We start from the raw sequence: 12793 nt of genomic DNA on the forward strand, positions 1-12793 counted from the left end.
TTCTCAAGAGACGGGTCAGGTGGTCTGGTATTCCCATCTCTTTCAGAATTTTCCACAGTTTATTGTGATCCACATAGTCAAAGGCTTTGGCATAGTCAATAAAGCAGAAATAGATGTTTTCCTGGAACTCTCTTGCTTTTTTGATGATCCAGCGGATGTTGGTGATTTGATCTCTGGTTCCTCTGCCTTTTCTAAAACCAGCTTGAACATCTGGAAGTTCACGGTTCACATATTGCTGAAGCCTGGCTTGGAGAATTTTGAGCATTACTTTACTAGCGTGTGAGATGAGTGCAACTGTATTGCAGTTTGAGCATTCTTTGGCATTGCCTTTCTTTGGGACTGGAATGAAAACTGACCTTTTCCAGTCCCGTGGCCACTGCTGAGTTTTCCAAATTTGCTGGCATATTGAGTGCAGCACTTTCAGAGCATCATCTTTCAGGATTTGAAATAGCTCAACTGGAATTCCATCACCTCCACTAGCTTTGTTCATAGTGATGCTTCCTAAGGCCCAGTTGACCTCACATTCCAGGATGTCTGGCTCTAGGTGAGTGATCACACCATCGTGCTTGTCGGATTCATGAAGATCTTTTTTGTACTTCCTACTTTTGCATTCCAGTCCCCTATAATGAAAAGGACATCTTTTTTGGGTGTTAGTTCTAGAAAGTCTTGTAGGTATTCATAGAACCGTTCAACTTCAGCTTCTTCAGCATTACTGGTGAGGACATAGACTTGAATTACCGTGATACTGAATGGCTTGCCTTGGAAATGAAGAGAGATCATTCTGTCGTTTTTGAGATTGCATCCAAGTACTAAATTCCGGCTCTCCTGTTGACTATGATGGCTACTCCATTTCTTCTAAGGGATTCTTGCCCACAGTAGTAGATATAATGGTCATCTGAGTTAAATTCACCCATTCCAGTTCACTTTAGTTCGTTGACTCCTAAAATGTCTACATTCACTCTTGCCATCTCCTGTTTGACCACTTCCAATTTGCCTTGATTCATGAACCTAACATTCCAGGTTCCTATGCAATATTGCTCTTTACAGCATCGGACCTTGCTTCTATCACCAGTCACATCCACAACTGGGTGTTGTTTTTGCTTTGGCTCCATCTCTTCATTCTTTCTGGAGTTATTTCCCCACTGATCTCCATTAGCATATTGGGCACCTACTGACCTGGGGAGTTCATCTTTCAGTGTGCTATCTTTTTGCCTTTTCATACTGTTCATGGGGTTCTCAAGGCAAGAATACTGATGTGGTATGCCACTGCTTTCTCCAATGAACCATGTTTTGTCAGAACTCTCCACCATGACCCATCCGTCTTGGGTGGCCCTACACGGCATGGCTTAGTTTCACTGAGTTAGACAAGGCTGCAGTAGGAGAGTAGAAAGAACAGTAGCATGAGGAGAAGTATGACTAGTATAAGGAGAGTAGGAAGAAGAAAATGGAGCCGTGGAAGTCAATGAGGGAAAAAATTTCAACTGCCTGAATGAAGACAAAAAAAAAAGTTAGAAAAGGAAATGTTCTTTGGATTTGGAAATCCAGCAGTTACTAGAGAATTACGGCAGAAGCTAGATTTCAGTGAATTAAGGAGAAAAACAAAAATTAGACAGCAAGTATGGAGTAGTCTTTAACAATACTGACTTTATAGGAAAGAAGAGATATGATGGTAACTAGTTTTGACTAGCTCCACTAGCATGTGGACTAAGATATGAACCAGTCTCCAAGGCTGAGTTGGGGTGTTCGGTCCTAGAGACTAGGGTGTTTCACAGTTCTAGCTGTCCAGTATATACATAATGCACATCGTAAACAGCAGTAACTCAACCGAACTCTCTGATCCTCGGAATAGATTATGGAGGTAACTAGTATGCACAGGGTACTGTCATTCTAGGACAAGCCCTGTGTCAATCAATACCTGACTTCTGTAGTGCTGGGAGGACCCAGTTTCTTCCATACGCTGAGAGGAGCCTCCATATGCTTGGAGTCCATCAAAAACAGGCTGCCTAGCTACATGTTCAGGATGACCGCCTTTCAACATCTGAAAAATAATTCTGTTCTGTGCACACCAGAAGGCTTCAGTTCTATGAAATAGCCCAGTTGCTTAAAAATAGACTGGGAGTGGAAAAACACTCTGGCAAAGGGATAGAAGGTGTGGTTGGGCTGTGCAGGACTGGTAGTTTAAAGGAGTTCTGCTGAGCCAGGCCAAGTGAGGGAGGGTTTTTATTGATTGCACTTTTATTTTTTAATGGGAGAGACTTCAGCTTTAGAGACTAAGGGCAAAGATACAATGAGAGTCCATAGTTAAAGATTCAGGAGAAAAGGCATAATTGATGGAGGAAATTGACCATAAAAGGTTTTGTTTCATTTATAGTACCTTTTTAGAAAGGGAAATGGAGAGTTGTTTTGTTTTTTTTTAATTTCTAAGTTAAGACACAGACATTCCACGGTTCCCAGGAAAACATTAATGAAGTATTACAGAGTGTTAAGAATTTCTCAGGTTCATTTAAGTTATCTTTTAACTTGTGTGTGTAATTAGTCATGTCTGACTCTGTGACCCCATGGACTGTAGCCTGCCAGGCTCCTCTGTCCACGGAATATTCCAGGCAAGAATAGTGAAGTGGGTTGCTACTTCTTACACCAGGGGATCTTCCCAAACCAGGGATCAAACCCGAGTCTCTTGAGTCTTCTGCACTGGCAGGCAGATTCTTTTACCAATGTGCCACCTTACTCCAAAACAAATATAACCAGCAAAGATCCCACTGGAGCACTGGTATAGAGAAAGGAATCTTAAGTTTGGGAAACAGCCAAGTCATCTGAAATTTCTATCTAAAAAAAGTTTTCCAGTAAATTGTCAAGCCTGTTTGTAACAAATTGAGAAGTATTTCACAGTGAATAGGGCACCTAATATAAATGAAAAATGATTAGGATATTAAATAAATTGTGGAGATGCTAAGAATAAACCAGGTTACACGTCACAGCAAGAGCTATATATCCTCTGTTGTCAAGTATACTCAATATTATCCACACAGAATTTTAGGAGGAAAAATAACACTAACCTTTAAGAGGCACATCTGTAAATTTCATTCTTCTTATCTCCTTCTTAATGTAACATGTTCTCTGTATTTTCTGCATGAATTACTTTCCCTAAGTAACATCACTATACTCCTGAAGCCACTAGATGGCCACAGTACATCCACAGGAAGTCAAATCAAAACATCAGTGGTGACTTAGCACAGTAGAGCCTTAAGTTCCTCACCTACAAAATGGGGATAATAATAGTACTTAAGTTCATAAGATGGTTGCGAGAGGTAGTTGAGAAGCTATACAAATGCCTACTAAATGGTAGACTACTTGTATGAGTGTGCATATGAATTTCATTTTTTCATATAAAGTTAAGGAATAATGTATAGCCAGATAAGAACGAAAACATAATTTGTGTGTTTCTATCAAGAACAATAAATCTCATTTTGATACTGACCACTTGGTGATGTTCATGTGTAGATTCATCTCTTGGGTTGTTGAAAAAGGTGTTTTGCTATGACCAGTGGATTCTCTTAACAAAACTGTTAGTCTTTGCCCTGTTTCATTTCGTACTCCAAGGCCAAACTTGCCTTTATTCCAGGTATCTCTTTACTTCCTACATTTGCTTTCCAATCCCACATGATGAAAAGGACAACTTTTCTCGGTGTTAGTTCTAGAAGATGTTGCAGGTCTTCATAGAACTGGTCAACTTCAGTTTCTTCAGCATCAGTGGTTGGGGCATACACTCGGATTACTGTGGTGTTGAATGGCTTACCTTGGAAATGAAGTGAGATCATTTTGTCATTTTTGAGATTACATCAAAGTACTGCATTTCAGACTCTTTTGTTGACTATGAGAGCTACTTCATTTCTTCTAAAAGATTCTTGCCCACAGTAGTAGATATAATAGTCATCTGAATTAAATTCACCCATTCCCATCCAATTTACTTCACTGATTCTTAAGATGTCAATGTTCAATCTTGCCATCTCCTACTTGACTGCGTCCCATTTACCTTGATTCATAGACCTAAGGTTCCTATGCAACATTGTTCTTTACAGCATCGGACTTTACTTTCATCACCAGACACATCCACAACTGAGTGTTGATTCCGCTTTGGCCCAGCCACTTCATTCTTTCTGGAGCTATTACCAATTGCCCTCTGCCCTTCCCCAGTAGCATACTGGATACCTTCCAACCTGGGAGGCTCATCTTCTAGTGTCATATCTTTTTGCCTTTCATACTGTCCATGGGGTTATCCAGGCAAGAATAGTGGAGTGGGTTGCCATTTTCTTCTCCAGTGGACCACGTCTTGTCAGAACTCTTCACTGTGACCCGTATGTCTTGGGCAGTCCTGCACAGCATGGTTCATAGCTTCATTGATTTACACAAGCCCCTTTGCCATGACAAAGCTGTGAGAGCTCGTCCGTAAAGAAGGCTGAGTGCTAAAGAATTGTTGCTTTCAAATTGTGGAGCTGGGTAAGACTCTTGAAAGTCCATTGGACATCAAGGAGATCAAACCAGTCAATCCTAAAGGAAATCAACCCTAAATATTCATTGGAAGGACTGTTGCTGAAGCTCCAATACTTTGGCCACCTGATGCAAACAGCCGACTCACTGGAAAAGACCCAGATGCTGGGAAAGATTGAAGGCAAAAGGAGAAGGGGCTGGGAGAGGATGAGATGGTTAGATAGCATCACCAACTCAATGGACATGAATCTGAGCAAACTCCAGGAGGTAGGAGAGGACAGAGAAGCCTGGCATGCTACAGTCCATGGGGTCAGAGAGTCAGACACAACTTAGTGACTGAAAAACAATAACAACGAGTCAAGGACAAAAAGTTCTATGGAAGCAGAAAACAACTTGAGAAAGACAGAATAAAGGGCAGATATACAATGAAGAAGAAAAGATGGATTTGATGGAGGTGCTGGTCAGAGGCTCTGGGAGGCGGAGGAAGGGTTGGGATGAGGAGAAAATTAATTCAGCAGATTTCAAAGACAAGCATCGTTACATGAAAAAAATGGAATTGTTTCTTTATAAGTCTAAAACAGAAAATATGGTAACTTTGAAAATTAAAAGAGCTACTTCTATTGTGGTTGTCATTAGTCAACAGTATAATGTGGTATGGTACTTACCATGATAGTTTTGGAATACATTTATAAAGAAGATTTTAATGTCTTGTTAAATTTGGAACTGATAAGGCATTCTGGGTACACAAGCTATGCTATGCTATGCTAAGTCACTTCAGTCGTGTCCGACTCTGTGCGACCCCATAGACGGCAGCTAGGGCAGGGATTTATAAACATACCTGGAAAGGTGTAGCTGAGATAAACGGACATAAAGTGAGAGCAAAAAAAATAGCATATCTAGTCATTTCACTGCAAATATATTGAATCAAGTGTTAAGATGAATTTACAGTGAAATGACTAGACACGCTAATTTTGTTCTCTCACTTTATGTCGAGAGAGTGAGAGAGAAGCATACATTTGTCTGTCAACCTACCTAACCTAGTATCATATTTTAATGTATCAATACTTGGAGAAAAAGCTAGAAAACAGTAAACCAACTCTTGACTGGCATGTGAAACAGTTACTTTTCAAAATCCTTTTCCTCCTATTGAGCTCTAATTTTATAAATGAAAAGTCAGGCAGAGTAAACAATACTGTATTTCTATCTTGCTTTCTATAACGTGTAGCACAGCAGCTGGTGTGAATACACAATAAGCACATTTAATGATACTGTAAAAGATAAGAGTGTGAGTTATTTTGAATTCTGACTACCAGTTCCTGGCTTTGTGACCTACAGTAAATGATGTGATCTCTCTGTACCTTAATGTCTTTATTTGCAAAATGAGAGTCATTATAATGCCTACCTCCTGGAGGAGTTGTGAGCATTAAATTAGTTAATTCATGATCTGAGTGCCTGGCATATATGAAGCACACAGTAAAATGCCAGTTAAGGATTAAACAATGACCTTCAAGAGGTAGCATTCAAGGAACACTAGGCAGTGGCTTTATCCAGGAAAAGGTTGTGACTTAAATATATACTAAGTGTGTGGTCACTCAGTTATGTCCAATTCTTTGCCCCAACAGCTCCTCTGTCTATGGGATTTCCCAGGCAAGCATACTAGAGTGGGTTGCCATTTCCTTCTCCAGAGGATCTTCCCTACCTAGGAACAGAACCCATGTCTCCTGTGTCTCCTGCTTGGCAGGTGGATTCTTTACCACTGAGCCACCTGGGAAGCCCTATATGTTAAGTATATTTGGCCAAAAAAAAGTCTTGGCTATAACTCAGATATTTGGTTGTACTGGCACAATTTCTGTCGCCTATCCGACCCAACTTTCCAGAAGATCTTTATGGTAAAGCATACAACCATCCATCCTGGTGGCCACAGATCTATCTCTGGCCCAGGCTAAGAACGCCCTTCCAGCTTTATCCTACCTTGTCAAGGACAAACATAATGCTGACCAAAGTGGGTCTCCCTGGCTCTTGCAGAAAAGCTTCATTCTTCTTTACCACCCTCATTAGGATTGAAGATTGCTGAACTCTAGTGGGAAGAGCTTCGCTGCTAGGCTTCCTGGCAGCCCACACTTCAAGGCAGCCCATGAGAGCATGGGAAGGTGACTTTTCTCTAGGAAGCTCTGGTAAGACATACACAGTTCATATAGCCAGGATCATTGTAAAGTCACTGTTGGGGTGTTAACTGTCACTGCCCACAGAGTGCAGCATGTAACAGGTACTAATAGACCTGGATGGAAATGAATTGAGAGCCTGCCCTCAACCCTCTTTACTCCAATCCAGAAGCTTCCCAGATGAGCCAGAAGCCTCATCTCTGTGGTTACTTGTAAATCCCCCAATTTGACCCAAATGGCATTCCTCACCACCTTACAAACCCTTTCACTGCACCTTTGGACCTCTTGATCTTAACTGCAAACTTCCCCTGAATCTTCAACTTCTTTCTGAATGTCTTCTTCACTTTGCTGCATAAGCTGACAACTTGCTCTCTCACATTTCTTTAATATGTCTCTCAAACAGAGGCTGTCTGATTCTCACATCCTTACAGGAGGTGGAGAAAGTACTCCTCTGGACCCCTATCACTGCTTCCAAACCATTTCTCCTTCTTCTTTCAAACACTCCAGCTCCTTTGAAGTTCTAGTCATGCCGTTGTACAATCCTGTATCAGTGTCCCTAACAGACGGCATACAGATGGCACACTTGTATTCGGTTAATTTGAAAATGATTTAATAAAGGGACTGCAGTTGACCCTTGAACAATGGGTCAACCCATTGTTGACCCTAACCCTAACCCTAACCCTAAACCCTAACCCTAACCCTAGGGTGGGGTTAGAGCTTTCACTCTGTACGGTGGAAAATTCTAGTATAATTTATAGTCAGCCCTCCATAGCCATGATTCCTTCATATCTGTGTTTCCTGCATCCACAATTTCAACCACCTTCAGATCACGAGTACTGAAGTGCTTACTATTGAAAAAGCTCCACCTATAAGTAGATTCCCACAGTTCAAACCTGTGCTGTTCAAAGGTCAACATATTTACAAAGGTGTGAATGAGGTAAGGCAGGCACAAGAGGTCATGCAGTGACTCAGGTTAGTATCAGTGGAACTATCATCATTCTTAGGCCTGATGGAACAAGGAAAGGGAGTGCTGGCACCCAGAAGGAGCAAGATTTGTAGACAAAGCCACGTTGAAGAGCAGAGATCTTGAGTTCAGGGACACAGCCTCCCTCCATCCAATTTTCTGAGGATACCCATTGGCCAAACCCAACCAGAACCAGAGAGCAAAACAAACCAGGTGGTTTAATCTAGGTTTGAGCTTCCAAGGCACTGAGTGCAACCGAGAAATGTGGATGTGGAGGGACAGATGGAACATATCTAGCTTAAAACCAATGTTTTTTGGGGGGACTTCTCTGGTAGTCCAATGGCTAAGACTGTGCTCCCAATGCAGAGGTCCCAGGTTCTATCCCTGGTCAGCGAACTATATCCCGCATGTGGCAACAAAGATAGAAGATCCACCTTGAGTGCTCCAACTAAGATCCAGTGCAGCCAAATAAATAAATATCCTTTTTTAAAAAATGCTCTTTTTGGTTGCTATCATCTTTCAACCTCTTACTCTTTGAAGATGTGAACTCCTAGCTCATTTTCTTCCTCTCCGCCCCTTAGTGACCTCAGCATCCATGCGGGTGTGCACCCCCCGCCCCCGTGACCTTTTTCATCCATTCATACTGCTGCTTCTGCTACTGCTGCTAAGTCACTTCAGTCGTGTCCGACTCTGTGCGACCCCATAGACGGCAGCCCACCAGGCTCTGCTGTTTCTAGGATTCTCCAGGCAAGAATACTGGAGTGGGTTGCCATTTCCTTCTCCAGTGCATGAAAGGGAAAAGTGAAAGTGAAGTCGCTCAGTCGTGTCCGACTCTTAGCGACCCCATGGACTGTAGCCTACCAGGCTCCTCCGTCCATGGGATTTTCCAGGCAAGAGTACTGCAGTGGGGTGACATTGCCTTCTCCAATCCATTCATACTGTCACACCCTAACTACTACCACCAACAATGACAATATTGGCTTCAAGCATCTCACTTGCTGACCACCACCTCTTATTTCTAAAGTTTGCCGACTCTTTTCATTGCAATTTTTAAAGATTTTATAGGCCTCCAATCCACTGACTTTATACTCTTCCACGATTCATCCACAATCCCACCTCCACTCCCCTGTCTTCACTTTCCACTGTGTCCAGAGAAAACTCCATGGACCTCACTCCCTTGAAAAGAACCTCTCTAATGTACTCACCTGTCATAAATTTAACTCTGGTTAAAGCCAACTGATGAGATGGTTGGATGGCATCACCAACTCGATGGACATGGGTTTGGGTAGACTCCGGGAATTGGTGATGGACAGAGAGGCCTGGCAATTGCAAGAGGCCTTGCAATTCATGGGGTCACAAAGAGTCGGACACGACTGAGCAACTGCACTGAACTGCACTGAAAGCCAACTGTTCGTCTTTTCCAGTGGGGGTGGGGGAGACATAAAATCATGCCAACTGGTTTTTCTCTATATTTGCTATCTCAAGCTACAAATGGGCACCCCAATCTACTCAGAAATCCTAGGGTGATCCTGGTAAGTATGCCAATTACTCTTCAAGATGCTTAATTCATGCATTCTTTCTTCTTGAGCTCCTCATACTCTTCTGCACCCAAGTCTCCACACCCTTCTCTATTCACCACCAATTCTACAAACCTCCCAGTACCACATCCATATCCCTGCCCTCCATCCTGTAACCATGGAATAAAGGTCCCTCATATCAAAGCCCAGCCACTCCCCTTGTCCTCAAGATTCCAACCCTTTTCATTTTTAAAATAAATGCATTATTACAGGACTTCCCTGGTAGTCCAGTGGTTGGGAATCTGCCTGACAATGCAGGGGACACAGGTTCAATCCCTGATCTGGGAAAATTCCACATACCACAAGACAGCTAGGCCCGTGAGCCACAGCTGCTGAGAACACACTCTAGAACCCAAGAGCCACAACTACTGAAGCCCACGGGCCCTAGGGCTTGTACTCTGCAACAAAAGCAGCCACTGCAATGAGAAGTCCGCCTACCATAACTAAAGAGTAGCCCCCACTTCCTGCCACCAGAGAAAGCCCATGCACAGCAATGAAGACCCAGTGGAACCAAAAATAAAAATAAATAAATAAGTAATTAATTTAAAATGAATAAATGTGTTCTTATTCTCATTCCCTTTCTCTCCTGCATCAATTTGCCTCTACTGGATCATTTTAACATCAAATGCAATTGGTGATGGGCAGGGAAGCCTGGCGTGCTGCAGTCCATGGGGTCACAAAGAGTCAGACACAACTGAGTGAATGAACTGAACTGAATATGACAATTAACTCCCATCTTAAAAAATGTTTCCCTTATATAAGGAATTTAGAAAGATGGTAATGATGACCCCATACATGAGACAACAAAAGAGACACAGATATAAAGAACCAACTTTTGGACTCTGTGAGAGAAGGCGAGGGTGGGATGATCTGAGAGAATAGCATTGAAACATGTATATTACCATATGTAAAACAGATACCAGTCCAAGTTCAATGCATGAAACAGGACACTCAAAGCCAGTGCACTGGGACAACCCAGAGGGATGGGATGGGGAGGGAGGTGGGAAGGGAGTTCAGGACCAGGGGACACATGTTTGTCAATGTGTGGCAAAAACCACCACAATACTGTAAAGTAATTAGCCTCAAATTAAAATCAATAAATTAATTTTAAAAAAAGAAAGAAAAAAATGTTTCCTTGACTACAAATTCTCCTCCATTTCCCATCCAATTCATCCATTCCTCTTCAAAGGCAAACTTGAAACAACTATGTACAGATGGTGCTTCTCTGCATCTCCCAGTCTCTCCTCTGCCCATTTCTATCTGGCTTCCACTACCACCATTCCATGGAAATGCTGCTCCAGTTTAGACTGCCAGTGACTAATTTGTTCCCAAGTCACTTGATGTGATCTATCTGCAGCATGTGACATAGCTAACTAGACTCCTATTCTTGAATCATTTTCCCCCTGTGGTTTTTGTGGACACCATTTTTCCTGATTTTCCTCTCTGGCTCCCTGGCTCTTCCTTCTCCATCTTCTTTGCTGGCCCAATCTCCTTGACTGGATTTCTAAATATTAATGACCCCAGACTCTACTCTGAGCTGTCTAATACATTAGCCATTGGCTAATGCCAATGTATCTATTTAAGTTTAAAATAACTGAAATGAAATAAAAGTCCAGTTGCTCCATCACACTAGCCACATCTCAAGGGCTCAGTAGGCAAGTGTGTCTAGTGGACAACATGGACACAAAACATTTCCATCATTGCAGAAACTTCTGTTGGACCCGAATGACCCAAATTCCTTCCCTAGGTGATCTTCACCCAGCTAGTCCCATGGCTTTAAACACCACCTATATGTTGAATTCGAAATTTATACCTCTAGCTCTAACCCAGACTTCAGATTTATACATAAAGGGCCTAACTGACACAACCACTAGGATGTTTAACAGGCTATTTTAAACTAACATCCAAAACAGAACACTTCATTTTCATCCCCTCCTCCCCTTTCTTTACCCACAAAAGCTTGTTTCTCTTCCTGTCTGTCTAGTCTTGGCATGACACCATCCAACCAGTTTTCAAGCCAAACATCTAGGAATCACCTTGATTCCCAATATCTAATCCATCAATGAGTCTTACTGACTCTATCCATAAAATATATGTCAAATCTACCCTCTTCTGCCTCCCACTGTCATCTTCCTAGTCCAAGGTTTTTGTCTGGATTAGTGTCCTTCTCATACATGATCCCCTGCACCAAAACCTAGCACACAGCATATGTGCATTAAATATGTTGAAAAAAATTAATAAGTACAATGCTATTCAATAGTGCAAAATAATCTTACTTTTAAAAATATTCATGAATAATACTTGTTAAAGAAATTTTAGAAAACAGATTTAAGAAGATAATAAAAATCACTTCTAGGAAGACTTTACTTAGGATTGATTACGGCTCAATATATTATTCAGTTTATCAATTATTAATACATTTTCACACTTTCATACACTTTGCCTCTGTGCATTTATCTGCATTGTCAGTGCAGCTTACCTCCCCAAGAGAAATTTTTGTTGCTCCCTCCTGATCAGTCCAGCCTTTTCTGATTAATCCAGTATAGTTTCTTGACCTCTTAATTATATTCCATGCCTGTCAAGCCCACAGGACTCGGCTCACACAGCAGACACTTACTGTGTTCAGGAGTTCCCAACTTGGTTTCTGTCCCTGCCTGCCACTCAGCTCCTCCCTGCATCCTCAACTTCCTTGTCAGCCTTAATTCAAAATAACTCAACCAATAACTCCAAACAACGTCTGTTACTCCACCTTCTTTGATTCTCGGCATTTACTGGTAGTCACTAAAATGCTTGATCACCCCCTATTCGTTCCACCTGCAACTAAGTGTGGTCAAGCTGATTTTTCATACAGGTACAGGTAATTCCAGTAGTGAAGGGATGGGTAGTAGGGAATGCAGGGGTATCTCTTGGGGCTTGGATTCTAGACAGTATCAATATGTCCAACATCTGCATTGCCTGTGTCAGTTTACAACACCACCTCAGGCATACTATCTCCGAAGCAATCCAAACACTATTATTTGCCTATCCAACAATTCTCTCTCCTCCACCCTCCTCCAACTTCCTCCTCTCCAAGAGAACGTCCATTTTGTTCAGCACCCACCCTACACCAAACAGCCAGATACACCAAGTGAGTTGCACGTCATCCTCCATCCTACCCCAGCAAGCTTTGTGGTCTCATTTCTTTAATGAATGGGCAGGTGATATAAACATGGCCAGAGAGTGAAAGTCTTCTGTGAGAGGTTCTGGAAAAGGTTTCCTCAATCTTAAAAAAAAAGGGGGGGTGGCCAATGACAAGATAACCTCTTGAAATCTGGAGACCGCCCTATCCGGATGTAATTTCTGAGACCACTAATATCTGTTTTTAAGTAGGAGGGGAAACAGCCTTAAGCTGAAGCCATTGCTGGGAATGGCAGAGTGGGCAGATGAAAGAAAACTATATCCTTTGTAATGTTCTTAAGCTGTTGTTCATACTGAGCCAGAGGTTCTACCTCTGGACTTTCATCTATGTATTTGTAAGCCCAGGGTATTATAATTTGTAAGCCCAGCCCATCAAAATTTGAGAGGCACTGACTTCTACATCCACAATTATAAAACTTCTCCAC

General features: G+C 42.1%; 1 protein-coding gene across 2 annotated transcripts in view; it reads right to left on the bottom strand.

Moving 5' to 3' along the window:
• The window catches only part of TLCD4 (TLC domain containing 4), a 121176-nt gene that overhangs the window by 106229 nt on the left and 2154 nt on the right, over positions 1–12793 (bottom strand). The gene's annotated exons all lie outside the window — the stretch shown is intronic.

The sequence above is a fragment of the Giraffa tippelskirchi genome, chromosome 5 (genome assembly GCF_054371585.1).
Source record: "Giraffa tippelskirchi isolate mGirTip1 chromosome 5, T2T-mGirTip1v1.2.pri, whole genome shotgun sequence".
Classification (NCBI taxonomy): Eukaryota; Metazoa; Chordata; class Mammalia; order Artiodactyla; family Giraffidae; genus Giraffa; species Giraffa tippelskirchi.